The sequence below is a fragment of the Prionailurus viverrinus genome, chromosome A1, assembly GCF_022837055.1.
Source record: "Prionailurus viverrinus isolate Anna chromosome A1, UM_Priviv_1.0, whole genome shotgun sequence".
In the NCBI taxonomy this organism is placed as follows: Eukaryota; Metazoa; Chordata; class Mammalia; order Carnivora; family Felidae; genus Prionailurus; species Prionailurus viverrinus.
The window spans coordinates 143,304,620-143,330,798 of record NC_062561.1 but is presented as its reverse complement, the minus strand read 5'-3'; the positions used below and the strand labels follow the sequence as shown (position 1 = coordinate 143,330,798).

Below are 26,179 nucleotides of genomic sequence, written 5' to 3'. Positions count from 1 at the left end.
ATTTCCCTAGGAAGCTTCTCTTTCTGAAGAGTGTATTGCTTCCTCCTTATTCATCTGAGTGAAAGATTGTTAAGAGTCACAATTAAGATTTGCTTAGTTATATAAAATTTCCTTTTGGTCAGATACTTGACTCTGGACAGCCACTTCAGAAATTATGTGTTTTCAGGCATTTTTTAAAGATTTATTGAAAAAATAATTTTTTTTTCTTTTGAGAGAGAGAGAGCTAGAGAGAGAGAGAGAATCCTAAGCAGACTGCACCCTCAGCACAGAACCTGATGTGGGGCTCTATCCCGTGACCCTGGGGTCATGACCTAAGCTGAAATCAAGAGTCAGATGCTCAACCAACTGAGCCACCCAGGCTCCCCTTAAGATTTTATTTCTATGTAATCTCTGTACCCAATGTGGGGCTCAAACCTACAACCCCAAGATCAAGAGTCACACGCTCTACCGACTGAACCAGCCAGGTGCCCCTTCAGGCATTTTCTAAAGAGAACTCCAGAAACTGCTAATAATTTGGGGGATAATTTGAAAAATCTCAATTTGAGGGTTAAGAAGTGCTTACCATTGTGCCATTACCTATGCCAAGTCACCAGCAGACAGGATCCCAAGGCTAGGCGGTAAGCTTTGACATTTGTCATTCGTTGTATCTTTGAACTGGCAGGTAGAGCCAGTATGTAGACATATGGTCTCTTCTTAATGAAGAAGTTCTATCTACTAGGAAGAGAGTTTAGCCTTGGCTTTTCATTCTTGGAAAGTTTTTATCTGTGGACATCATGGGAGTCTCAAAACGCAATTCGCATTAATTGAAGAAATAAAACCATATCCATAGCACTTGGGAGGACAAAGAAGTGGTGTAGTATAACAAAATAAATAGTACTGCTGTGCCAAAAGGAGAGTAGTACGATACCAATAGTTATTGCGAGCTCAGCATTTCCTGTGACTCGTTGCTTGAAAAACTAGGCATAACTGCTTAGATTATCCAATGGGTCTGTATGTTCCAATTTTGTGAAATTCATGGGACTGTCTCCTGTTTGAAGGCTTTGCACAAATGTAATGATGCTTACTGTGAAAACAAGATAATTTATTGTCGTTTTACTTTGAAATGTTATTTGAAATATAACGTGGAAGAAAATAATTCATGAAGTTACCGGCTTGTCAGTGGATAGACATTCATGATTATCATTGTTCTCATTTAAGAATACTTGGGAAAGCACTATTCTGGAACTCCTCCAGAATGCTTTTTCTGTCAGAATGCAACGTTAAATGTATTTTGAGCAAGTGAATTAAGTTGTGCGGTGAAAAAAATCTCATTGTAAAATTGCCTTGACCCAGAAGTTTCCAGATTTTCTCTCTTTGTGGTGCTCTAAGTGTCTTGATAATTGTTTTTCAAAAGAAATACCTGACAGTTTTTATTAAGCAGTTAAGCACAAACCAATTAGTATTTATGTCCTAATAACTGAGTTTCCATTTGAAAAAGTAAGACTTATACATTTGTAAAAAACATATACTTTTCTCTTAAAACTTTAAAATTTATTTCATTCTTAAATAACCACTTTTATTTACCGATAATGTGTCTACTTGTTGGACATTGCACAGCTTCTCAGACCTTGGAATTACATTAGACATCTCATGCTCATTTCCTGCTCCATATTGATTTTCAAATGACACTTGGGTTTTTATCACAGGAATTGCAAAACACACACACACACACACACACACACACTCCTTTTCACAAATATATGAATGATGTCATCAAAAGGAATGTAATGCAATCTGTGAATTAACTTGAACAACACTTCACTATGTTTTCTCTGAGAAATTGGAATACCCTCCACCTTCCTGTAAGCTCCCTCTGGCTCTCCAGGGCACCTTGGCACACAGTCTGGTGACCTGCGTCTTAATCTGTTTTTGTTCTCTGTAACCAAGTCAGAGTTGCCTTAAGGGGCCTGTATTAACTGTATTATCTAAAAATTGGCTTTTGTTATTAGTTTGTGGTTGTCAAATTTTGGTGAACAACAAAAACATTTCTAGGTTCTGTATGCTAGAAATTCTGATTTATTATGTTTGGGATGAGTTGATGGCACCCAGACACCTGCATTTTTTTTAACAAGCTTGCCTGGTGATGCTAATGCATATATAGTTTGAGAGCCAGTGAAAACCATCACTAATCCCTTGAGTTCAGGGAGCTTGTTGCTCTTCACTTTAGTCATCTTATTCCTGTAATGCACATAATGTACATTTGGCAGATCTTCCTGGAATGCCTTAAACTTATGTCGTGTCCCTTACTTCACTTCTGTCTCCTTCCCAGGTTTAGTTTCGCTTCTTAAAAGGAAAAAGGAAGGAAGGATTGGGGATCTTAGGGTTTTGTAACTTGCCAAGCCTCCTGTCCATGGTCTTCCCTAATCTACCCTACCAGTTCCTCACTTTCCCACACAAATCCCTCCACACTGTTGAATCAGTCTGCTCATCTACCCTGAGATGCGGTTGGCACATTTGTCTCCACCTTTCCTTGCTTGTGTCTGGTATTAAGAGATGTAAGTGTCCAAAGTGGGAAAAAACTCTGGGATTGGGAGAAAAAATTTTAAATTTATATGTGTGAGGCTGGAAGATACTCTGATTGGTATTTAATACAGTGCTTCCATGTTAGAATTGAGAAAGCACATGGAAGACATGGGCTGTCCCCAAGGTTACGCAGGAAGTGAAAAGCCACGCTTAGAAAGTTATTGCCTGGCTCCTTGCCCGGGGCCTATCCACTACACCACAGCCCACCTGATCTCTGGAGAGCAGTACTGGATGATCATACTTAATCTCTGGGAGGCGGTCCTAAATCATCATACTTGATATCTGGGGGATAGTAGTGGATCATTCTACTTGATCTCTGGAGGGCAGAACTGGATCATCCTACTTGATCTCTGGGGCATGGTACGGGATCATCTGTGACTTTTTCACGTCTCACAGGTGATTCTGATATAAAACAAGGGCTGAGAACTGGGCTTGGTAATTTGCTCATGAAAAGAACACATTTGGTGTGTTAAATATTTGTGATTTATTTAATCAAAACTTACAGATTGAATTTGTTTTTAAATGTTTGAATTTTGATTTTTATATGAATTTACAGACTCTGGACATGGGCAACTTAGTCACTCAACTTTTGTGGTTTAATTGGGAGAAGGCAGAAACTTGAAAGAGCAGATGAAACTATCATTGTTATCATAAAAGGAGAAATTAGTCTTTTCTGGATGTTTATTTATAAATTGTATTCTATCAACATCAGAATATGATGGGATATTGTTGGGATTTGGACGACATTTCCCTGCTCAGGGCCCCTTTCTCCTTCCCGGAACCTAGCTGGATTCTGAGTGATTGTGGTTCCGGGGGCCTGACTTTGGGACAGTCAGAACATAGCTGTAGTAGACAGTTTCAGGAAGGCACGTGATACCTTCATCCCAAAGAGAATTGGAGTGATTAGATAAGAATCACAAGGATTGGCCAAGGAAGACCAGTCACTTTTACTGTGCTTCTCTCTATCACATTTCCGGTATATTTTAGAAGAGGTAAAACCAATTTATGTGTAGGGGAAATTGGGCATTGGGAGACTCATGCAAAGTACTCTTGGAACTTTGCAGTCCCAGAGTTACTTTATTGAAATGTACAATCAATCATTCATTCATGCCTACATGCCTCACTCATTTATTTGACATTTATTCACTCATTCATTTATTCTCTCTGAGAGGTCTTCCTCCAAGTGGCTGCTTCTCCTATGAGATGATGTGGAACTACGTGTTCCTTGGAAGTTCAGCCTTTTAGAATGAGAACCCTCCCTCATTACAACTTTCTTGAGAAGTCATCTTGTAGCTGTGCCTCTTTTCAATTCAAATTTCAGTTAATAATGTGCTTAGCTTCAATGGTAGATGTTATAATGATATCATAAGGGAGGGGGAAAAAGGATCATTTGGGCGTCATATGAAGTTGCTTGTAATTTATGACAGCTCTTGTAATCTGTTTCTTCAGTTTAGTTGAGAATAGCAGGGGAACTTAGAGTGCTACCTTTTTTCTAATAAAACAGTGTCTCAACTTTATTAATCAAGAACAAATTGACTTAAATCCACAAATAAGAGTGACACTACTTAATACCATTACTGTTAATTTAAACCCCCCTTTCTTTTCTGGCTTTTCTTTGTTGCGAATCCCCTCTAAAGAGGGGCAGTTTCGGAAGGAAGGGGCACCATGGGCTCTCCTGATGCCCTCCTGAACAGCCAGGACTGCTCATCACGCCTCTTGTTACTGAGCCATCAGGTACCATGGGAGAAAGGGCATGCGTATTATGGGTGCCAGAAATCCATCCACTCACTGTGCTAGGGTTGCTTTTAAGCACTGACGTGGCTTAAACTGCATTTGACCTGCTGCTTCGGATGCAAGCCAATAGGTGACTCATTATTTCAGATGTTTGGATTGTGCTGTTATAGTTGAAGCAATCTGTAAGGAAAATAGAAAAGCTTGTTGTAAAAATACGTCTGTCTCCAGGAAGGAGAATCCCTGTGCCCTGACTGGAGGTGGGGTGTCGGCACATGGCTTGTCAACTTGTTTTACTTCAGATCCTGGGTTGAAGCAGTCCTGGGAAACGTCCACTGGTGCATGTATAGAGGCATTGCCACTTTTTTTTTTTTTTTTCTTTTTATATTCTTGCATGTGAGCTCTGAAGAGGCTGGGTATGAAACTCTCTCTCCTGGTCACTGAGAGATAGCTGTGCACCCTGAGGATAGGCCAGCCAGGTACCAGTCCCCTGGCTCCATTCTGAGGGCGAGAACCTGGTGCTCACAGCCATACAGAAGGTTAACGTCCTCAGGTAGTTTCTCTCTGAAGTTTAAGATGGGACGAGCCAATTTATATTGTTTCATAGGTCACTGGAGGCTGTTCATTTTCTAATATGTGGTTTGCTAATTATGCTTTCTAGAAAGTAGGCTTTCTAGAATCAAAGACTATTATAAAATGTCATTTTTAAAAATCTTTAATACCATGTTTTTAAGTAAAACATTTTGCTAACTTAAATTTGTGCCCTTTCTTTTTCTCATGTCTTGGTTCTTATATCCCAGGAGAACTCTTAGGAAAAATTCTCAACTCTCTCCCCAAGCACTATGGTAAAGGAACTGTTCAAGATTTGTAGGGCTGTGGCTATGAACCAACTATTACATGCCAGTTTAGACTAAGTCATTGCTTTTTTATAGAATTTTGATTAGTTTGTTAGATGGTGACTGTCAGATTTTTTTTTTTTTTTTTTTTTTTTTTTTTTTACATTGTATTTTTAAGTTATCTGTCCACCCATGTTGGGGCTCAAACTCACAACCTCAAGATCAAGAGTCTCATGCTCTACTGACTGAACCAGCCAGGTGCCCCTGTCACATGCTTGTTTTGAAAACTTTCAGCTGAATCGATAATAGCTTCTGTCTATTGAATATGTGCCAGGAACTCCGTTTAATCCTCACAGGTCTACTAGGTGGCATACATTAGATGCAGTGGGTAGTCAATACTCAGAGAGGTTAATTAACATGCCCATGACCACATAGCTAGTAAGAGCTATAAAAACTATTTACATCAGCTTGACTTGGAGGATGTGTCTACACAAAGCTCTACTGCCTTTCTCCCTGAAAACAAGGTCATGCTACATAGTGCTGAATGTCCTTCAGCCTCTCTACTTGTCTATTGATACGTAAATAGCCCTTCTTTCAGAGAAGCTGGATAGCATAATGGTGAAGAACAAGGACAGCTGTCTGACTCCCACACTTAGTAGCTCTGAGACCTTGGGCAAGTTCCTTACCTTTTTATGTCTTGTTTTTTTCCCATCAGTGGATAAGACAGTACCTGTGTTTGTGAGGTTGAAATAAGTATCTATGAAGTGTTAGAAGAATGGCTCGTAATGATGACTATGCAAGTATTCGCTATTTTTGTATATTATTGCGAAAACTGATGGGCATGAGATGTCTTCTCCATCTCCTCTTTCTTGCCGCAACAAGCAAGGTGCCCTGGGTCTGCCTATGGGAATGCTTTGGAGTAGGGCGGGACTGGCGTCACCTGCCGCTTTGGGAGTGAGGCCTCTCCCATACACTGTCCAGTCTTTACCCCCTAGGCTGTGGGCGTAGCTCCCAGGTTCTTCTGCACATACCCGGTCTGTCCCGTCTCTGGTCTGCTTGCCTGTTCTCCTCAAAATGTGCATGTCCTCCACCTCTACCGCATGTGTTTTGAATATATCATTGCCGGTTCAAACATTGATTTAGTGTCCCAGCCTGTTGTCCATATGTTTCAGCTGGTGTGGCCACAAGGGTATATCATAAATTACGACCTTCTTGAGGCACGGATCAGGTCTGTGAGGACCTTGTAGAGCAGTTTTTTAAAAAAGCTTTGTATCATGCAAGTGATATATTACTGGAGTGTGAAGGTGAAGGGAGAAGTACCTGGGGGAGGCAGAAAACCACAAGGTGGAAAGACAGCATTAGGGGTCTTAGGGCCTGTGCTCTGGCCTTTCCGAGTTCTCTCTCCCCTTCTTTAAGTCAGGGAGCCTGAAGGGCTTGTCACCCATCCCGCTTCAGGGCATGAAGTGTTTCCCTTCTGATTTCAGGGAAGGGAAGTGAGTCAGGCATTCCTGGTGCAGAGGTCGAGCTGCCTGGGAGAGGACTCCCCAGGAGCGCGGTCCTGCCCACTCCCCACCCCACTCCCTAGCGCTGTGCAGATAGTGACCCAGCGCTGCCATGGTGAGTGACTGCCGCCACCCAGAAAGCTTCAGTGTCGGAGGCTGTGCACAAATTGCCAAAACCAGATGTAGAAACGGCCTGTTGGTTTTTGTGTTGCTTTTTGTGTTAATTGTTGTAAAACACACATAACATAAAATTGCCCATGTTTACATTTTTAAGCATGTAGTTCAATGCCATTAAGTACATTCACATTGTTGTGCATCCATCACCACCATCCATCTCCAGATCTTTTTTCCTTTGTCTTGCAGAATTGAAATTCTGTATCCATTAAATAGTTATTCCCTGTTCCCCTCCCGGCAGCCACCCTTCTGCTTTCTCTCTCTGTGAATGTCACTACTCTAGGAGCCTCATGTAAGAGGAATTGTACAGTACTTGTTCTTTTATGGCTGGCTTGTTTCACTTAGTGTCATGTTTCAGGGTTCATCCGTATTGTAGCTTGTGTCAGAATATCCTTCCTTTTTAAGGTTTCACATTATTCCATTGTGTGTGCCATGTGCTGTTTACCCAACTCATCTGTTAATGGGGACTTGAGTTGCCTCTACTTTTTGGTTATTGTGACTGATGCCACTGTGACTGTGGGTATATCACCATTGGTTTTTGTTCTGATGGGACCTTAGGGATTCAGGAGTAGAGTCTGTTGTGACTGTTGGGGTAAAGGGACCTCTGTACAGCTCTGATTTTTTTTTTTTTTTTTTAATTCAGTAAGAACGACAACCTGGATCACCAGGAGCAATTCAGCTGATTATCTAGTTATACATGTACCGGGGCGTTTCACTGATATGAGGAGTGATCAGGCAGAACTTGGTGTAGAAGAAATGAGAAGCAGTGAAACCGAAGGATGTTCTGAAAGGGCCAGTTCAGTTGGTAACTGTGGAACTCGCTGCCCCCACGGAGCGGAGGGTTTATATAGTTTACCCTGGGAAATTTCAGCCACGCAGGAGACAGACGCAGGTCAGCTCTTCCTCTGTGGAATCACCACTGTCTTTCAGACAGAGGAACGGGCGCTAGGCTCAGAGGCTTCTTCTGGGAGGTGGTGCCCTGTCCTTCCTGAGCTGCTGGCACCAAGTGCCACCTGTGAGTCCTGGTCTTTGCAGAGCTCCCTGGGTGGAACTCTCTAACTTCCCTTTGATCTCTAACTGTAGGTCTGTGTTGCTTGTTAATAAGAAGATCATACTGTTTGCTAATTCAGGAATAGGTGTTCTTGACCACTGTGAAAAGACCGCCAACTGGAAATGATTTGAGAGGAACCATTTCTTTTCAGAAGCTTTCCAGATGTAGCCTACAGCGCATCCTTCCCAGTGGCCCTGTGCTGGCTCTCAGTCATCCACCCCATTCACCTCATGTTCGGCCAGTTGCACGCACCCAGATGGAACCGTGAGAAAATTGGATGGATGGATGTGTTGCCCTTTATTATCTTCTGCCCATGTTTTAAATGTGCCTAGTTATGTTTTTGTTACCTCAGCTAACAAGCTGAACCCAAATGGTTTTAGCAATGCAAATTATTCCAAAAGAATGTCTTGTTTAATAGCTGTCAAAAAGAAGGAGCTCCATAAAGATAGGAAGGTGGAGATGACAATGTTAAGGATGATGGGGCAGAAAGGAAGGCATATATTTTCTTCGCATTGGTCTCAGGATTCACTTTGAATTTTCCATGTGGTCGTCCCATGTTTCCATCCCAACTCTTCTGCCTGGCTTTTTCTAGATGATTTTATTGAAAAGCAGTGGCAAAGTATGGCTCGTCTTCTCTGCTCAAGCTCTAACAGAGAGTTTGTTCCTAAATTTAAACATTTCAGTAAGCCTTTTGTTTAGTGACTCATTAATGTGATGAGGGAGAATGTCCTAATAAAGATAAAGAAACTATAAACTGTTTCAAAAGCTGCCGAGGGAAAAATGTTAGGGCTCTGTAGGTCAACTACTTCTCCTTGTTCTTTGCATTTCATTTGTTGCTTGGTCATGGGAACAGATAAACTGGTCATTTAAGGTTATGTCCTCATCTTAATTCTCCTGTATAAATTTATACGCATATGAGTCCTGGGTGTTTTACTTCTGTAGCACGGCTTTCTGTATGGACAGGGACTACGTCTGAGGAGATTTAATGAAAAATAGAGAATCTCTTTTCCCTCTTCCACCACACAGTAGCAAATTAAATGTGTTACTAGGTTCACACCAAGAAATAGCTTGGTTAATTTTTACTAGTAAAGAGTTTGATTTTCTCAGAAGTAGCATGAACCCCAGGTATAAAGAGTCAAAGATCTCTAAGTGGAATTAAAGGCGTGAGAGAATAGGAAATCTCCCTAGCACTGACTGTGGTTACATAAGGCATAATCGGCATTATCCATTTGTATACAGTCATTCTAGGGGTATTATAAACTTCTGTTCTACTTAATTTTGGTAAGATTAAGTGTCCCAGCGTAGATGTAACTATTTCTAGGTTTTGTATGAGTGTTTAATGAAATATTAACATATTCCATGTAAAATACTCTCTGTAACAAAAGCACATTGATCTTTATTAAATCCATGAGGAAACATCATAGAGGTTTTAAAAACAATTATTCAACAATTTTTCACTTAAGTTTCGAGAGGCAGTTGTATGCCTGATTCTCAACCTTTCCAAGAGGAAGATCCACTTATAAAGTGGAAAAAAATGCACAAAATGAGAAGGAAAAAAATGGACTCAGTATAGTTACTAAAAATAAAAAACCAAGAGGAGAGACCAACTGACTTTGTGGCTGTAAGCATAGTATGAAGAACTTGGAGTTCATTTTACTAATATAATCACTTAATGCCTTTATCTAAGTTTGTATCTATTCTCTTGCCTGGTACTTTTCAGTAGGAACATAATGATCTAAAGGTAATTTTTCATTACAACATACCTTTAAGCCTATTGCCCATGTTTTGGTTATTATTGATTGGGTTTTCTTGGATGACTCCCCCCAAAGAAGTATAACCAGGCACCGGTTATAGTCCAGCCATGTGTGTGAACATTATGTGCCTTTGTGTTTGAGACAAGAATATTTCATAGTAGTCATGACAAGCCAAGTTTCATAATGGTATAAATATGCTTTACAGTTAGATGTCTTTCTAATTACATAGGCTTATGAAATGCTCTTTGTATGATGTAGTCTTCTGTACTACACAGATCATACTCTGCAGTGGCAAGGTTTGATTCTGGGCCCTTTTAACCTCTCTTAATTGTCACATCAGTCCTCAGTGCAGCAAGGATAACATAGATGGACAGCATTCATGCATTCATTGAGCCGACAGTGCTGTCCTCTGCCCTGAGCTGGGCATCCGGTGGGGCCTTGGGTTAACGGGAGGTCAACAAGAGGCGCTGGGCCTCAGGGAACCAGCCTGTGGTGTGTTGGAGGAAGACAGACACAAACCAGCCGGTGTGCTGCTGGGTGACAAGAGCTGTGCCCAGGTCCACACAGGCTGGGATGTGCAGCAGAGGCCCCTGCTCCTCTCACTGCTCACAGGGGTGCAGGTTAAGGAGGAACAGGAGAGCGAAGGCAAGAAGAATGCCCTTTGAGCTGAGTCTTGACTCTTAAGTCCAAATCAAAAGCTGTTTCATAACAATAGACTTTGAACCACACTGATTATATAAATTAGGTGACTTTCTCATTTTGAGGGAGACTTTTTTTATTCTCCCACTTCATATCTAATGGAAACAAGGCAATGGAAAGCATAGCCTGGGTTGTTTGCCTGTCTTTGAATCCTGGCTGCCACCTAGTAGCTGCTTGACCTTTCTGAGGTTCACGCAGAAAGGGGATAATAAAATATGCCTCATGTGTTGGTTGCATAGGAGATTATGTATGTAACAACGATTAATTTCTCCGTTGAACACTGAAGTTGATGCCTTGAAAAAGACAATTTACTTTGAAAGGTGCCTGGTGAAACAAGAAAGAAAGCAGGGTTAGGGGCGCCTGGGTGGCTCATTTGGTTAAGCTCCCGACTCTTCATTTCAGCTCAGGTCATGATGTCACTTTTCGTGGGAGCCCTGTGTTGGGCTCTGCACTGACAATGCAGAGCCTGCTTGGGATTCTCTCCCCTACACCCTCTCTTCCCCTCCCCTGCTCATGCATTCTCTCTCACTCTCAAAAATAAACACACTTAAAAAAAAGAAAGAAAGGGTTAATTACAGGATAATGAGAGTAGGTTAATTACAGGATAAAGGTGCCTAATGTTAGGCACTATTTTAATTTTTTTTAAATGTTTATTTATTTTTGACAGAGAGAGAGAGAGAGACAGAGCATGAGCAGGAGAGGGTCAGAGAGAGAGGGAGACACAGAATGACAAGCAGGCTCCAGGCTCTGAGCTGTCAGCACAGAGCCCAATGCGGGGCTCGAACTCACAGACCACGAGATCATGACCTGAGCCGAAGTCGGACGCTCAACCAACTGAACCACCCAGGCGCCCCCATTTTAATTTTTTTTTAATTTATTTTGAGAAAGAGAGGAGAGAGAAAACGAGTGGGAGAGGGGCAGATAGGGGGGACAGAGGGTCCAAAGCAGACTCTGGGCTGACAGTAGAGAGCCAGATACTGGGCTTGAACTGTGACATCGTGACCAGAGCCAAAGTCAGACACTTAACTGACTGAGCCACCCAGGTGCTCCTCACCCCCACTTTTTAAAGATGAGAAAATTGAGGCGAGAGTAGTTAAATAACTTGTGTTAATCCTGCTTGTCTGGCTCTAGGGCTCTTAACCGTGGAATGGAGTTTTTGAAGATCGTAAGGATGACATAATAATCCTTGATGTTTACGCTTCGTTCTCTGAGGAACACTTCTGTTTACCTTGTTACACGTGTTCCTCATAAAAAATCAGAGATGGCTAGAAATTGGGATAGAAAACCGAGGTTTCCAAGAGGGGAGGTGGCTTGCCCAGGGTTACTGAGTCAGTATGTGGCTGAATTGGTGAGAGAACTTGTCCCACCTGATTCTTGTGAGTGTCTCTAGAATAAAAGATTAGAACAGTACACGAATCCTGTTAAGAAGTGGATGCTATTAAAATTTTTAAATCCATAACAGGCACAGGGAAGTTCATTGTGTTGCTTAAGACCACATGTCATGCCAGTGGCCAACTATAATTCGAAAGGGCAGATCCAGCCCCAGAGCCACACAGCTTCTGAGCGACCCAAATGCAGGAGTTGGAAAAGTCCTAATGCATCTATTTTCTAGGCTACTTGGAGCCATTGTGCATCCTCATGCCTCCCTTTGGGAGTTTGGAGCCACCGGGCAGGAACCAAAGTGATCCAGGGACCCCACTTGCTGTTTGCTCACACGGTCTCCTGCCACAGTCTTGAGGCCTCTTTCTAAACGTGCCTGAGCAGCCACAACCAAACGGGAGATGATGAGGATTTGTTCGCGTCTGTGTGTTAGGGATGGTGCAGAGGACCTGGGCCTCCTTCTTCCAGTGCTAATCAGCTCTCTCTGCAAATTGAAGGCTCAGCGCAATTTTAAAGAGGGCAAGAGAGACAAGAAACCAAATAAGGTTGGGCCAAAAGCCTGCTGGAATTATGTGGTGTTTTTGCCCTGTAGCTGGGGATCCAGTTACAGATGCCTGTGATTATGGCCTTTGCAAACAGTTGTCAGAGAAATTTATAAGATTTCTAAAGGCTGCAGAGGAGCAGATGTGGAATTAAATTTCAAGAACAGCTACTCATAATGGCTTACATGTGAGTGTAGGATATTTAGGATTCAGACCCGAGTCCCTGAGTCTAAGAGGTGTGGGATGCAGAGACAAAAGCAGAGGTTGGAGGTGTCGGCATTTCCTGGTGGTCTTTTCCTCTTGTATCATTTATTGTTTGCCCACAGGCCCTTAAAAGCAGTGAAATTCTTCCCTAACAGCTAGCGTGCAGTGTCTAACATAGGCTTTGGTTGTCCTGTTTAGTAAGATGGGCCTGATCGGCTTCTTTGCCAACAGACATCAACAGTGCCAGCAGATAGATTGTGGAAAATGTGAGTCTCTATGACCCAGCTTTAATTGGCTGTGCAACAGATATTTTAACATTAGCAAAGTTTTTAGACTTGCCTTGTTTCATACCTGTTTTTCACCATTCATATGGCAAAGGCTTTAATGACTGTAAGAAATGCCTTTGGTATTACTAATGAAGGACAAGATTGGAATGATAGGAGTAGTGATAGTCATCTAACAGTTGTTCTTTCTGAAGCAATAACTACTAGGTTTCTTCCCACCTCCAGTAAAGAAATATGCTTACTGAGTTTAAAAATCCATTAAACCTTTATTAGGCAGCAGAAATAATTAAAAAGAATATTCCAAGTTTTGGTATGTATAAAAATAAAATTCTAAGGGCACCTGGGTGGCTCAGTCAGTTGAGCGTCCAGCTCTGGCTCTGGTCATGATCTGAGGGTTTGTGGGTTCGAGCCCTGCATTGGGCTTTGCATTGACAGCATGGAGCCTGCTTTGGATTCTCTGTCTTCCTCTCTCTCTGTCCCTCTCCCACACTCGCTCACTCTCTCACAAAATAAATAAACATTAAAAAATGAAAAAAAAAGTCTAGTTCTTGTTATACTGAAATGCCCTTTTCCAGAGCTTTTCAAATAATTGCTAGAAAACAGAGCTTATACTGTATCATTAAACAGAGGACCCTAAATTGAGTAGTGGGACAAAATTTAAGGAGCAACTCTTTTTTTCCTATAAAGTCCAGAAATTTATGCTGGTATTTTATTTGATATGTATACCTCCTGTCAGGGTGGGGGAGCAGGAGTGAGTCCCAGCCTTGCATGGGACCACTGTGGGGACACTTCACTGTGCTGAGTGGTAGTTCTCTTTACAGACCCGGTTGCCTGAGCCTGTGAGGTTTTGTGGTGACTGAGATAAAGGGTGGAGGAAGGAGCAGAAGATGGGTGACAGGGCAACACGGCTGTGTGATGGCTCCATGTGCTGGGCTTCAGTTGCTGTGTTAGTGAGACACGGGTGCCACTGCTCTGTACTCCACACCGTGCTTCTGGAAACCCAGATGGCATAGTGGTTTCTGCAAAGAAGACAACGTGAAAATCAAATGGAATAGCAGCAGTTAGTCTTTGTGTACTGCCTTATCATCATAAAACCATCACACTGCATCTTTAACAATTGCCTAGTGAGATTACATGATGACGATTCCATGGTAGAGATGAAGGCAGAAGTTCTTAGAGGTTGGAGTAACTTGCTCCCGGGAAAGGAGAATGAAACGGGCAGTTACTGGCCACCCATGGGATCTTTTACATCCCCAAACTGCAAATGGTGAAGCTGGTTTTATCTGAACTCCAGAGTTGGTGCTGTTCTTCCTCCTCAAGTCTTTAAAGACGGAAAAGCATTGGATAAAAATGGCCTTACCGTTCCTCCCACTTTCAGCTCTGGTGTTGCCTTGCCTTTTTGACCACTGGGAGGTAGTGTGAGAAGGGTCTGTGCTACTTGTTGTCTGTATGACCTTGGGCAAGGTACTTGACCCATCCCACCCTAACTCCCAGTGTCCCCATCTATATAGTGGAGTTAATGGCTTGTCTAATGTAATTGTTGTGGGTGTTCCACGGAGATAAGTGCTCTCTCTCTCTGTCTCTCTTATTTATTTATTTATTTATTTATTTATTTATTTATTTATTTATCTATCACTTACATATAACCCCCAATGCTCATCCCAACAAGTGCCCTTCTTAATGCCCATCACCCGTTTTCCCCACCCCCATCAACCCTCAGTTTGTTCTCTGTATTTAAGAGTCCCTTATGGTTTGCCTCTCTGTTTTTATCTTATTTTTCCTTCTCTTCCCCTATCTGTTAAGTTTCTCAAGTTCCACACATGAGTGAAATCATGTGTTATCTGTCTGTCTTTGACTGACTTCACTTAACATAATACCCTCCAGTTTCATCCAGGTTGTCACAGATGGCAAGATTTAATTTTTCATTGCCAAGTAGTATTCCTTTGTAGATATGTATCACATCTTCTTTATCCATTCATCTGTCGATGCACATTTGGCTCTTTCCATAATTTGGCTATTGTTGATTGTGCTGCTATAAGCGTTGGAAGCATGTGCCCCTTTGAGTCAGCACTCATGGCAATAAATACTAAGTGTGTAGCTCCATGGCACCTAGCAAGGCCTCAGTCTTTGCATGATAGTGAAGAGAAGAAAGATTGTTGTTACTGCTAAGGTTCTCAGTGCTCTTAAGGTTTTGACTGCAGAAAATTCTCTGTGGACCCATGCGTGGCTGGGCTGTTTTCAGGCTGAACATCCCCTCTTGACCTTCCCATGTTACACACGCCCATGATAGCTTCCTGGGGGCTAGTTTCCACGGAGAACAGCTATTGAACTTCTTTTATCATCTGTTTCCCATTCATTCCACATACCCCAGTTTAAACTTTGAAGATTCTTCTGCCTCATGCAGCAATGGAGATGGCTGGGCCTGTGGTGCCTGCTGACCCCCATGCCTTCCTGGGGCCGATGGCACTCATAGCCTCTGTCCAGAGCTAATCTTTTAATTCATCCTTTGAAGATTTATGGATCTTCATAATCTTCATATGGATGGGATATTTTCATCCCAAGGAGAACCAAAGAGGGACTTTATGTTCCTCCACATCACTTCTCCGGGACTTGGCAAGTATCATCTCATCTCATTTCCTAGAAACTGGTAGGGACAGGCCCACACGAGGACCCAAAAGCTCGGGTCACCCCACTTCCCTCATTTTCAGTGTAATGGGAAGTACTTACCAATAGATGTTCTTGCTCTTTTCCTTACGTTTCTTGGTAAGTTTTTCATCCTTGTGTCTTTTCTTACTCATGGGGAACTTGAAAGACTAGAGGATGCTTCTCTTCTAACTTTGTCAGTTTTAATCTAAATTTTATGAAAATCCTAGACCAGTTAGCTCCTTCCCTCCCCAGCTATGATGTTCTTGAGCTTAGATTGCCTATTCCATATACGATGTCCTTGAAATCAGCTGCTTGCCGAGAGCTTCAAATCATCATTTAGGCCAGATGGTTTCCACATAAATTAAGACTAAAGATCCTTCATTTAGCATCTAGAAGAAAAACCATTTTTAAAACTATCACTCAGAAACACACTATCACACAAAAACAAAAACAGACAAGCAAAAAAACCCCTAAGCCATGAATATTGAACTTAGTCAATGAAACTCTGAATGGAATGGGAACAAAATAAATTTCCTTGTTCTTAATTCTGGGGCTTGTGTTTATGCAGAGTGGCCCAGGGATAAAGAAGTAACCAGTGTGAGTTGAGCTGGATGAAATAAACAGGTTGAAGATATTTGTTTATTTGCTTACTTATTCCCTTTTACTGCTAGTATTCCATTGTAGATACATATCCTCCGCCATCACCATCCTCCAACATCTTGCTTCCCATTCCTGTAGATGAGGAAACTCCAGTGATTTGTGTGGTTTTTTTTCGTCACCTAGAGATCCCCATTGAAGTCCTTGATTGGATATACTGAGCTAGGATATAAATGAAATTTGTATTAAATGAGATGCTAAAGAGCAATCAGTCCAGCCAGTCAACAGTAGAAACTACTCATTTATGGTGGGCATTTGTGTAACTTCATCTTTATACTTGTCTTGGTCCTGAAATCTGAGAAGATTCCAGCCATGGCTCCAGGTGGTTGCACTGGTTCGACCCGCAGTGCAGGGAAACAACCAGGCCGTAACAAATAGCAAACCACTGAACTCAGGGCACTTCACAGGCCACACGAAGGCCTTTTTCCTTTGCATGAGGGCAATTTTCATCTCCTTTGTGGAGTCAGATTCAAAAAGGTGGAGGAAGTAACCTCCACGTTTGCACTGGCTTTTAGTTAGTGTTCACTATTATATCACCTTGCTTAGAAGGATCTGCTTGAAATGAAGCTATTTGTGAATTGGCACTGTCCCTGCTACTGGATTATAGTCCTTAGGTGGCAGAGAGCTGGACTTGGTGCGTTGTTGATGGATCGTATCGTAGTTTTGCCTTATTACAACCCAGGTAGTTAGGAGCAGATAGGCTCCTGGGAACCAAGAGTTTGAGATGGAGTAGAGTTGAAATGGTGCCAGAAGCCTCATACCTAAATCATTTCTGGAAGATACTTCTCAGAGAAACTTGGCAGTAAAATGAAGCCATCGATCTCACCCCTTGATGTGTTGGTAGAGGTAAGTGCCAGGAAAGATGGGGGAAGAAGTCTCTGAAATACATCTGACTTGGCTGTGTATTTATGTGTAATAAGCCAGGCCACTCCTAAGCAGGGGTAAATGTGACTGTTGGAAATGGAATTGCCAAATCTCTATGCCGGGAACCTTCCTTCTTGCAAGAAAAGGAAATTATCAACTAAACCCTAGCTGTAGGTGCCCAATTTCTACATTTCTACAATGCCACCTGCCAGAGAGAGCCCGCACTCAGCCTCATTTGGGCTCTTTAATTGGCAAAAAATGGTTTTAACTCTTCCTCCTTCCTACCCTGTAGGTCACAGGTTTTGTTTTATTGTTTTTTCTGCTCTCTCATTGCTTTTGAGAAACCCATAATATTCCTTTTATTCTTCCAGTGATTGGCATCTTGTTTTTGTCACAAAGATAGAGTGCTGGCATTTTATATCTTTACATTGATCTTCTAAAAAGGTGAAGTATGAAGGACCATGCCAGAGAAGGAGGCGTAATTAATCTTTGTGATGTTGTCCAAGTTCTTGAGAAACTATTAGAACTCTATTAACTTGGTGTTTGCCAGTTGAGGTCAAGCCAACATCTGTATGTGTCTTTATTTCCCAGAGGGCATGACAAGAAAAGAGAAAGAGAAGAGTTCAAGGAATTAAAAACAGAGTCTTCATTAGGATAACATTTGGGGTCAGGTAAACATCTCTTTTGAATTTCATTGAAAAATTCCAGGAGGCCAAGGGCAAAATCTCCAGAAGACTTGTTTCAAGGAGTGTAGTTCAGTGGAAAGTTCACCTTAAAAAAATTTTTAGGAAACCTGAGTATGATACTGCTTTGGGGATTCTTAGAAAAATAGAAAAGGAAAAGGAAACCAAAAAACACAATTGCTTCTCATTTGGGAAGTGTGGAAGGCCTGGGAAAGATTTTCCCCAGTGACTAGGAAATACTTCTTTCTTGCACATGAGCTAGTTTCCTTCCAGGAACTGTACTCATTTCTTTTCTTTTTTTTTTTAATTTTAATCTAGCATACAGTGTTAGATTAATTTCAGGTGTACAATATAGTGATTCAACAATTCCATACTGTAGAGTTATTTGTTTTTGTACAAATTTTTTTTTTTTTTGAGAGAGAGATAGTGTAAGCATTAGTGGGGCAGAGGGAGAGAGACTGTTTTTTTTTTTTTTTTTTTTTTTAATGTTTGTTTATTTTTGAGAGAGAGAGACAGGGCACGAGCAGGGGAGGGGCAGAGAGGGAGGGGGACACAGAATCCCGAAGCAGGCTCCCGGCTCTGAGCTGTCAGCAGGAGCCCAATGGGGCCCGAACTCACGAACCGTGAGATCATGACCTGAGGCGAAGTTGGACACTTAACCGACTGAGCCACCCAGGTGCCCCAGAGGGAGAGAGACTCTTAAGCAGGCTCCACAACCAGCACAGAGCCCGATTCAGGGCTTGATCTCATGACTGTGAGATCATGACCTGAGACGGAGTCAAGAGCCAGACAATGAACCAACTGAACCACCCAGGTGCTCTGTAGCATCATTTCGTAAACTTGTGAACGTGAGTCGTGAATGCAGACATATGGGAGGCACTCATCTAGGCAGGAAAGAGCAGCGTGACCGGCTTTAGTACCTGGGGACATTTCACCCTGTGCTTTAGCCTATAACCTAATTCTCAGTTGTTCACCTTTGTGTTGTTCCATTTATGAATTTCAGGGTTCAAATGACATCTTTCACAAGAGTTTAGTTCTTGTTTCACTTTTTTAAAAAAGTTGAGAGAACCAGTCCCCTTTGACTCTGAAGGAAATTAAACCACAAGTCAGGCTACCAATGGAGATTGTGGAATTTCTGTCCTGGAGGTCTTCAAAAGTAGAACATAAAAATTAGGTCACTTCAGTAAGGCTGCTTGGAATCTAACCAAGATGGCCTCCTGCAGCGTTCCAAGTTTATAGAACAACTTGTGTTAATATTCATATATCCATACAGCATAAGGGAAGACAGTACTTTGCCACCTTATCTTTTAGCTTCTTAAAAATGTGTTGAGCTCCTGGTGCTTAGAAATGGCTGTGTCTCTCATTTGCATTGTGCTAATGTTGCCTGTGGAAACTTAGAGGAGTGAGTGGGAGGGAGGAAGTAAGAGCAGTTATAAGTGACATTCGATCTTTTCAGAGGATAGCACTGAAGAGGATACTTGGCTTAAGCAGAGCTGACTTGACTGAGCATATTAACAAACTCCCCAAAGAACTGTGCTTAGTGTGAGGACACTTCCTGTAAAGAATTATTGCATTACTAAATGATTAGTTTGCTGGCTTTAAAATGCCTATAAAATGCAAAGAGGTTGCTTGGTACAATGTCATTGGAAGCTATTAACTGTAGAGAGTTAAGAAGATTGTCTGAAGCAAGATTTTTAAATCATCTGGATCCAGTATGAGTCTAGAATGACAAAAATTAAAAAGTCAAAGGAAAGATTCTTTGTGGAATGCCAAACCACAGCGAGCATAGTTCTTGGTGACTTGTTGGATTTCCAGTATCCCCAGGGTTTTCTCCTCCTTTGGCAAATTGTATCCAGCTCTAGCCTACCACATAGTGACAAACCAGTTTCCCTCCTGCCTACTGACCTTAAAGAGACACAGTTTGAGGGCTTATGAACACCTGTAAGAAGGACTTGTTTATTTAGGACATTGAAAGCAGGAGAGCAGAATATGGATTTTTTTTTTTTGCACAGTTTATGAAAATTCTTATTTTTTCAATTCTTTTTTAGTAAGGATTTAGCTTAGGAATTTAAATTAGGAAGTTAATGTCCTTTGTGACTCTATTTCCTGAAATTGTCTAGTCAGTGCAATATGGATTTAAGACTTTCCCAGGGAGCTTGAAACTAAAATATCTCCCCTTGTTTTTCTTCTCTTTGTCTTTTTTGTTTTTTTGTTTGTTTGTTTGTTTGTTTTATTTTCTTGGGCAGGCAAAAATAAAGGAGAGAACTCTAAGCTATAACATTTGGTTTTAGTACTGTTTTCTTTCCTTGTTCTGTTTAAGAAAGGACACATTCATTAAAATAAGATCCTATGTTTTTAGTTCTTTCTCTCTTTTAACTTTCCTTTTATTTGAAGTTAGTTCTGCCATGTGGTGGTTTTCAAGTTGTTTGTTTATTTATAGTGAAACCCTTTCTTTCATATAAAATTTTGTGTTTAACCCTTATGAAACTGTAGCCGTTCTGGGGAATTAACCCCCAGCCACCTCCTGCCCCATGGTTTCTGAGGCACATCTGAACACACCCCCTCCCCCACCCGGGGGGGGGGGGTCCTAAGGAATCTGGTTTTTAATCCCCTGACAGGAACACGGGATTAGGAGGGAGGGCCTCATTTGCTGTTCCCAGGCTGCCACCAATACTTTGTCACTTCACATCTCTGGACTGCTTTGGTGAATGATGGCTTTGTGCTAGATCATCTCTGATGTCCTTCCTGCCCTAGGTAGCTCTGAGTTACTCATAGAAAGCATCGAGGTGGTAGCATTTTGGTGACTGAGGATTGCACACAGCCAGAGCAGAAGGCCTGGCTGGAGGAAGAGTCATCCTGTTCTAGCATGAATAGTCTTCAGTTCATGCAGATGAAAGCTTGGGAACCAAAACTGATGCATCAGCAGAATTGCCTCAAGAAAATGTTTTCCAGAGATTTCAGTGAGGCATCTCCAACCCTCTAACACGGAAGAGTCTTGTGGAGAAAGGGATTTAAACCATTGTAGGTTCTTGTTTACCGTTGATTGTAGTCAAATTTGCTACTAAGTGGCTAGCTCTTAATAAATAAAACCATTTTTCCTCACTAGAGAAAATTATGTCCTATCACTTGTACATTTGCGTGTGTATGTGTGTGCGCGTGTTAGTTTGGGAACGCCTCTGAGACATAGTTCAAGAATCTGCAGCAAGTTAACACATTTGGTTAGAGAATGGGGATGGTGAGGCCAAGGTCAGGGTTCAGTTGCTCTGTGGGCCAGTTAGCTAGGCGGGGCTGTGTGGCCAGACTGTACTTTTAACCTCGACCAGCTGCCTCTCACATGTATACCATGGGTCCCAGGGAGGGTTAGAGTGTGGAAGGATATCCGGACTCAGCTTTTCCTCCTGGGACCTCGTAGGGCCTTTGTCCTGGTAGTGGACAGCTTGGCATTCATGTTGGTGGCTAGATGGCCCCCAGCTTGCATATTTAACAGCTAAAAGGAAAATGTGAAATACTCCCTGTGAGCCAGAGTCTCAGTGCCTGCCGTTTGTGGGTCTCTCCGGTCTGAAGACAAAACTCCCTACGCTAAGTTAGAGTAGAGAGTATTGAAATAGTGCTCCATGGTTCTCGACGTGAATATACCGTCCTCCTTTTCGGAAACTGGGAGAAACTCCATTAGAAGAGAAATTCACTTTTAAGTTCTTAAGATCATCATCCGTTTCCTCTACTTGTTCTCATTTCTTCATTTAAACACAGTTTTTTAATAAAAATTTGAAACCCTTGATTTGCATCTGTAAAGGAATAGGCATCTTACAGAGGTTGGGGAAAAATATTATTCCAATGCATATAATTCCCCTAGAGAATGGTGCTATGTGAATAGGTGTTTACTATTAATTAAATATGGAACATTTTCTCTTGTTTCTTAGCACAAACACAGCAATGTATGAAGCCAAAGGATTTCATTTTTGCCTCGGGAAGCAATTAAATTTAGTTATAACTTGTTTTCTATGAACAATAGGAAAGACAAGTAGTCTGGAATAAAGTATCTCAAACACTTTTTCTTTTTTTCTTTTTGGTGAGAGAAGTGTTCATTTTGATTCTACAGAATTCAAACATTACAGAATTAGAAAACTTACGCATCTCTTAATCACCGCACAAACGACCCCCACCATGATCACCATTAACATACTCTTAATGAGCCAATTGTGAAAATGGGTATAAACATTAGAATTTTAAAACTTTTGTTGCTTTTTATCCCCAGAATTAATTTTTGCCAGGTCAGTGGCTTTCAAAATGTTTGTTGTGACAGTGAGTGCTTTCTTCAAACCCAATTTTCCGTGGAGTTCCAGTTTAGAAAAGAAAAAGAGGCAAAAGCAGAGATACTCTGGTTGTAGCTGGGGGAGAATTCTGCTTGCTTCCTCCTCTGCCCTGACCAGTGGAACACTCAGGGTCCCTCCATGGAAAGACCCGACATCGCTTATAGCAGGCATTTGGCCCAGTTGCTTCAGTGGTTGGTTGGTATTGGTGTTGGACTTTGCCTCCTTGACTAACTCTTCTGAATGGGCCACTCATAGTGACGTTTGTCTTCCCATCATGGACTTTGGGTGCTTATTTTTAGTTAAGCTATAGTTAGCCACAAACTTAAAAGCAAACCACGTAAGCCAACCAGTGATTGTTTTCTTCTTTCTTGAAATTGGACCTTTACATTTAACTCATCCTTTGAGTTTAGCACAAATGCCACATTGTCACTACTCTTTAGTCTGTGGCAGCAAGTTTTTTTTCCCCCCTTCCTTGTGGATGTAGGTCTAAATCTGTAACTATAGTGCTTGCACCATGGTAGACATTCGTGTTCACGGACCTTGTAGCAATGAGTTTTTGCCTTTCATACCCCATTTCTGGTAATAGTGTTCCTGCCTGTTGTCTTTGCCCCACTAGATAATAAAAAGGAAGACAGCGTGGGGCGTCTGGGTGGCTCAGTCGGTTAAGTGTCCGACTTCGGCTCAGGTCATGATCTCGCGGTCCGTGAGTTCGTGCCCCGTGTCAGGCTCTGGGCTGACAGCTCAGAGCCTGGAGCCTGCTTCAGATTCTGTGTCTCCCTCTCTCTGACCCTCCCCCATTCATGCTCTGTCTCTCTCTGTCTCAAAAATAAATAAATGTTAAAAAAAAATTAAAAAAAAAAAAAAGGAAAACAGCGTTATTTCATGCTCTAGGTAATGCTGGAGAATATCTTCATCTTCAGTCATACTGGAGCAACTCGGAGTCCTCCAAAAGGAAAACACAGCCTGTGTAAACATACAGTTCTCTAATCCACTTTATGCCCAAATGCTCTAGGCTAAGGCACTAAAAATGGTCTTTATCAGTCTTAAAAACGTTCATATATTCAGTAAGTATTTATTGAGCATCTGCTGTGTAATTTGGCTAAGCCTTGAAGAGATGGAGAGATTGGGAATTTCACAAACACCCATTCCTTCATTACAAGTACACACATCCCTATGAGGTAGAGGCTTTTAATAGCCAGCTCTTCCCTTACTCACTGCACATGGTTTTCTCAAGGTAATCTCACCGTTACCTATGGCTCCAATCACCTCCTATATGATGCCAATTCCCCAAACTATATCACCTGCACTAATCTTACCTCAGTTCCCCACCGTGCCTGCTTGAATCTCCCTTCCCTGTTTGCCCAACCAGGACTTTCAAGCCTCAATGAGCAAATTTTTTTCCATATCCTCACCTGATCTCCTTTTTTCCCTTGGTTTCCTGTTTTGGTCAAGACATTATCATCTGCCCACGCATGTGTTCACCAATTGATACTCACTGAGAACTCACGGTCTCAAGTGCTACTCCAGAAATTAGGGATCTATATAGCACAAACTAAAGCACATTAAAGGTCTTGTCTTAGGGGCGCCTGGGTGGCTCAGTCCCGGTTGAGGGTCTGACTTTGGCTCAGGTCATGATCTCCCAGTTTGTGAGTTTGAGCCCCATGTGGGGCTCACTGCTGTCATGTCAGAGCCTGCTTTGGATCTTCTGTCCCCATCTCTCTCCACCCCTCCTTCACTTTCACTCTGTGAAAAATAAACTTAAAAAAAAAAAAAGGAAAATAAATAAAGGTCTTATCTTAATGGAACTAATATTCTAGTGGACAAACAACTAACTTAAAAAACAACCTTTCTATCTGTAAATCTAGATATATCTCTATTATCCTTCTGTCTCTGTGGATGGCTGTTAGGCAGTGGGGAGAGCTATGGAGAAAAATAAGGCCAGGTAAGGATGGCAGACAGTGCTGCAGACTGAGAGGATGTGTGTTGTGCTTTTTTTATGTAGGGTGATCAGAGAAGGAGGTTACCTTTGAACAGAGACTTGAATGCGATGAGGGGACAAGGCATATGAATATCTGTGATTTGGGGAGGTCCTGCCTCACCCTCTGTTAGTCTTTTTTTTTTTCTTTAAAGTTTATTTATTTTGAGAGAGAGAAAGAGATGGTATGAGCTGGGAAAGGGTAGATGGAGAGGGAGAGAGAGAATCCCAAGCAGGCTCATTACTGTCAGTGCAGAGCCTGAGAAGGGGCTTGAACCCATGAAACTGTGAGATCGTGACCTGAGCTGAAACCAAGAGTCAGATGCCTAACCAACTGAGCCACCCAGGTGCCCCTGTTAGTCTTTCCTAGTGAAGGACTGAGTCATGGCCATTTTTATAATGTTGCCTAAGACACCATTTATAAATGTTAGCAGTTGGGTGGGTGGGCTTGGAACAGGGAGGCAGACAAGCAAATAAGTATTATCTAGTGTGCTGGGTGTGACATAGAACCATGCCTAGAGGTCTGCATGAGCTCAGAGAACGGAGGAGTGGGAAGAGGGCAAAGGCAAGAGTAACTTTAGAGAAAACTTCAGAGAAGATGGCACTTGAGTTGGGTCTTGAGCGGATTTTCATGTATGGAGATGGGGAAGACGTAGAGGCAAACGGTCACAGGCAGAGGCCCTGGAGCCTCGACACTGAAGTTTGGAGGACACGACGTCAGATTTGGGGTCAAAGCAGGCCACATAATGAGGGATCACAGTGACTTGTGACTTGTGAAGGAGACTTGTGAAGGAGACTTGTGACTTGTGACTTGTGAAGTCTTGTGAAGGAGAGTGGTCAGCAAATCCCTAGGATAAGTGAGCTGGGATCGGGTGTGTTCTAAGAAGTCAGATTCCATTAGTGGGACTTTAAATGCTGTCCTTGGGAAGGGAAAGATGGGAGAAAGAAGGTTAGGCTTTCCCCTTTCTCTCCTTCCCAGGTGCTGCCTCCCTGAGAGCATTGCTTCCTCACATCCCCCTTATCCTGTTTCCTTCCTTTCTGATTATAAAGACAATCATGGCAGGTTCTGGTTCTGAGAGCTGTTACAGAAGCCTCTGCCATCTTGGCTAGAAGATTAGTCATTTTTGTGTTTTGAAAAATCTCTGTTGTATCGTGTCACAAGAAGACTGTCATACTTGAAAGCCTCAGGGAGGGAAGGCTGGTCTCCACCAGGGTGAGGATGGGGTATCTGGAGGGAGGGACAGGAAGGACATGCTGTGGCCCTTCTAATGGAGGACTGTGGGCTCTGGAGTCACCCTTGGTCAGGGTGCCCATTAGGAATGGGCTGAATGTGCAGCAGGGACCCTCCAGGAAAGCGCTGCCATCTTCCACACGCAGCTTTGGTATTATTTTGGTTTCACTGCATTTGCCCCTTCATTTTCTCTAATTTGTTAGAGAATTTCTTCCCCAACCACTTTAAGTTTTACTTGGAGTACTTTATAAATGCAGTGATTTAGTGATGAGACCTCTGTTATGTATGATAATTTTTATTCTTTAAAACTAAATCATTGTGTGTCTTTTTGGTGTGTACGTTCCTTTGCTTAGGTAAGAGAGCTATTCTGGGAGATTTCATGAGTAAGTATGCACCTCATCACCTCCCTCCCTGGAAAGCAGTGGTTGTGCTTGGACTCCCTTGTGGGGTAGTGCTTGTAGGAAGCAGGTCTCGTTACAGGGTTCCACTGGTGAGGTGTTCTGGGGTTTATTTTTATTGATAAATCACACTCTTCATTACTGAACAAGACTTAGCAGTAATTCATGAGTTTTATAAAAATGTTTACCAAGGGTTCACGTATGCTTTGTTTTGTTATGCTACAGAGATTACAAATTTCTTGAAAGTCTTCCCTTGGCAAGTGGCAAAAGCTTCGCCATACTGTCCTCACATAGTTTGAAGTGATTTTTATTCCTCTGAAATGTATTCAGAAGTCGTCCTCACTCCTACTGAGATGACACAGGCCTTCTGAACCCTCCAAGGGGTGAGCGAATCTTCCTCTTCTCTGGCTCTGCTTCACCAAAATCCTGTTCCTTGCTCGCTAATGTCAAGGTTTTAGAAAAGCTCAAAGCCTTTGGTTAAGTAGACTTGAAACTGACGATGTAAGTGCACCTGGAAGAGATAGCAGTGACCCACGTATGTTGTGGTATACACGATGGCTGCCAGACGCTTCGTGGGTCTTGGGACCTTGTCTTGGGACCTGTGGACCCTTGGGACCCGGCACCGAGGCAGAGGACTGCTGAGGGTGCAGGAGAGACAGTACTTCTCTTGGGAGTAGCAAATCACGCCTCGTT

At 42.3% G+C, this 26,179-nt stretch overlaps 1 protein-coding gene across 7 annotated transcripts in view; it reads left to right on the top strand.

Annotated features, from left to right (window-relative positions):
• Positions 1–26,179, top strand: part of LHFPL2 (LHFPL tetraspan subfamily member 2) — a 165,320-nt gene that overhangs the window by 47,674 nt on the left and 91,467 nt on the right. The window lies entirely within an intron of this gene.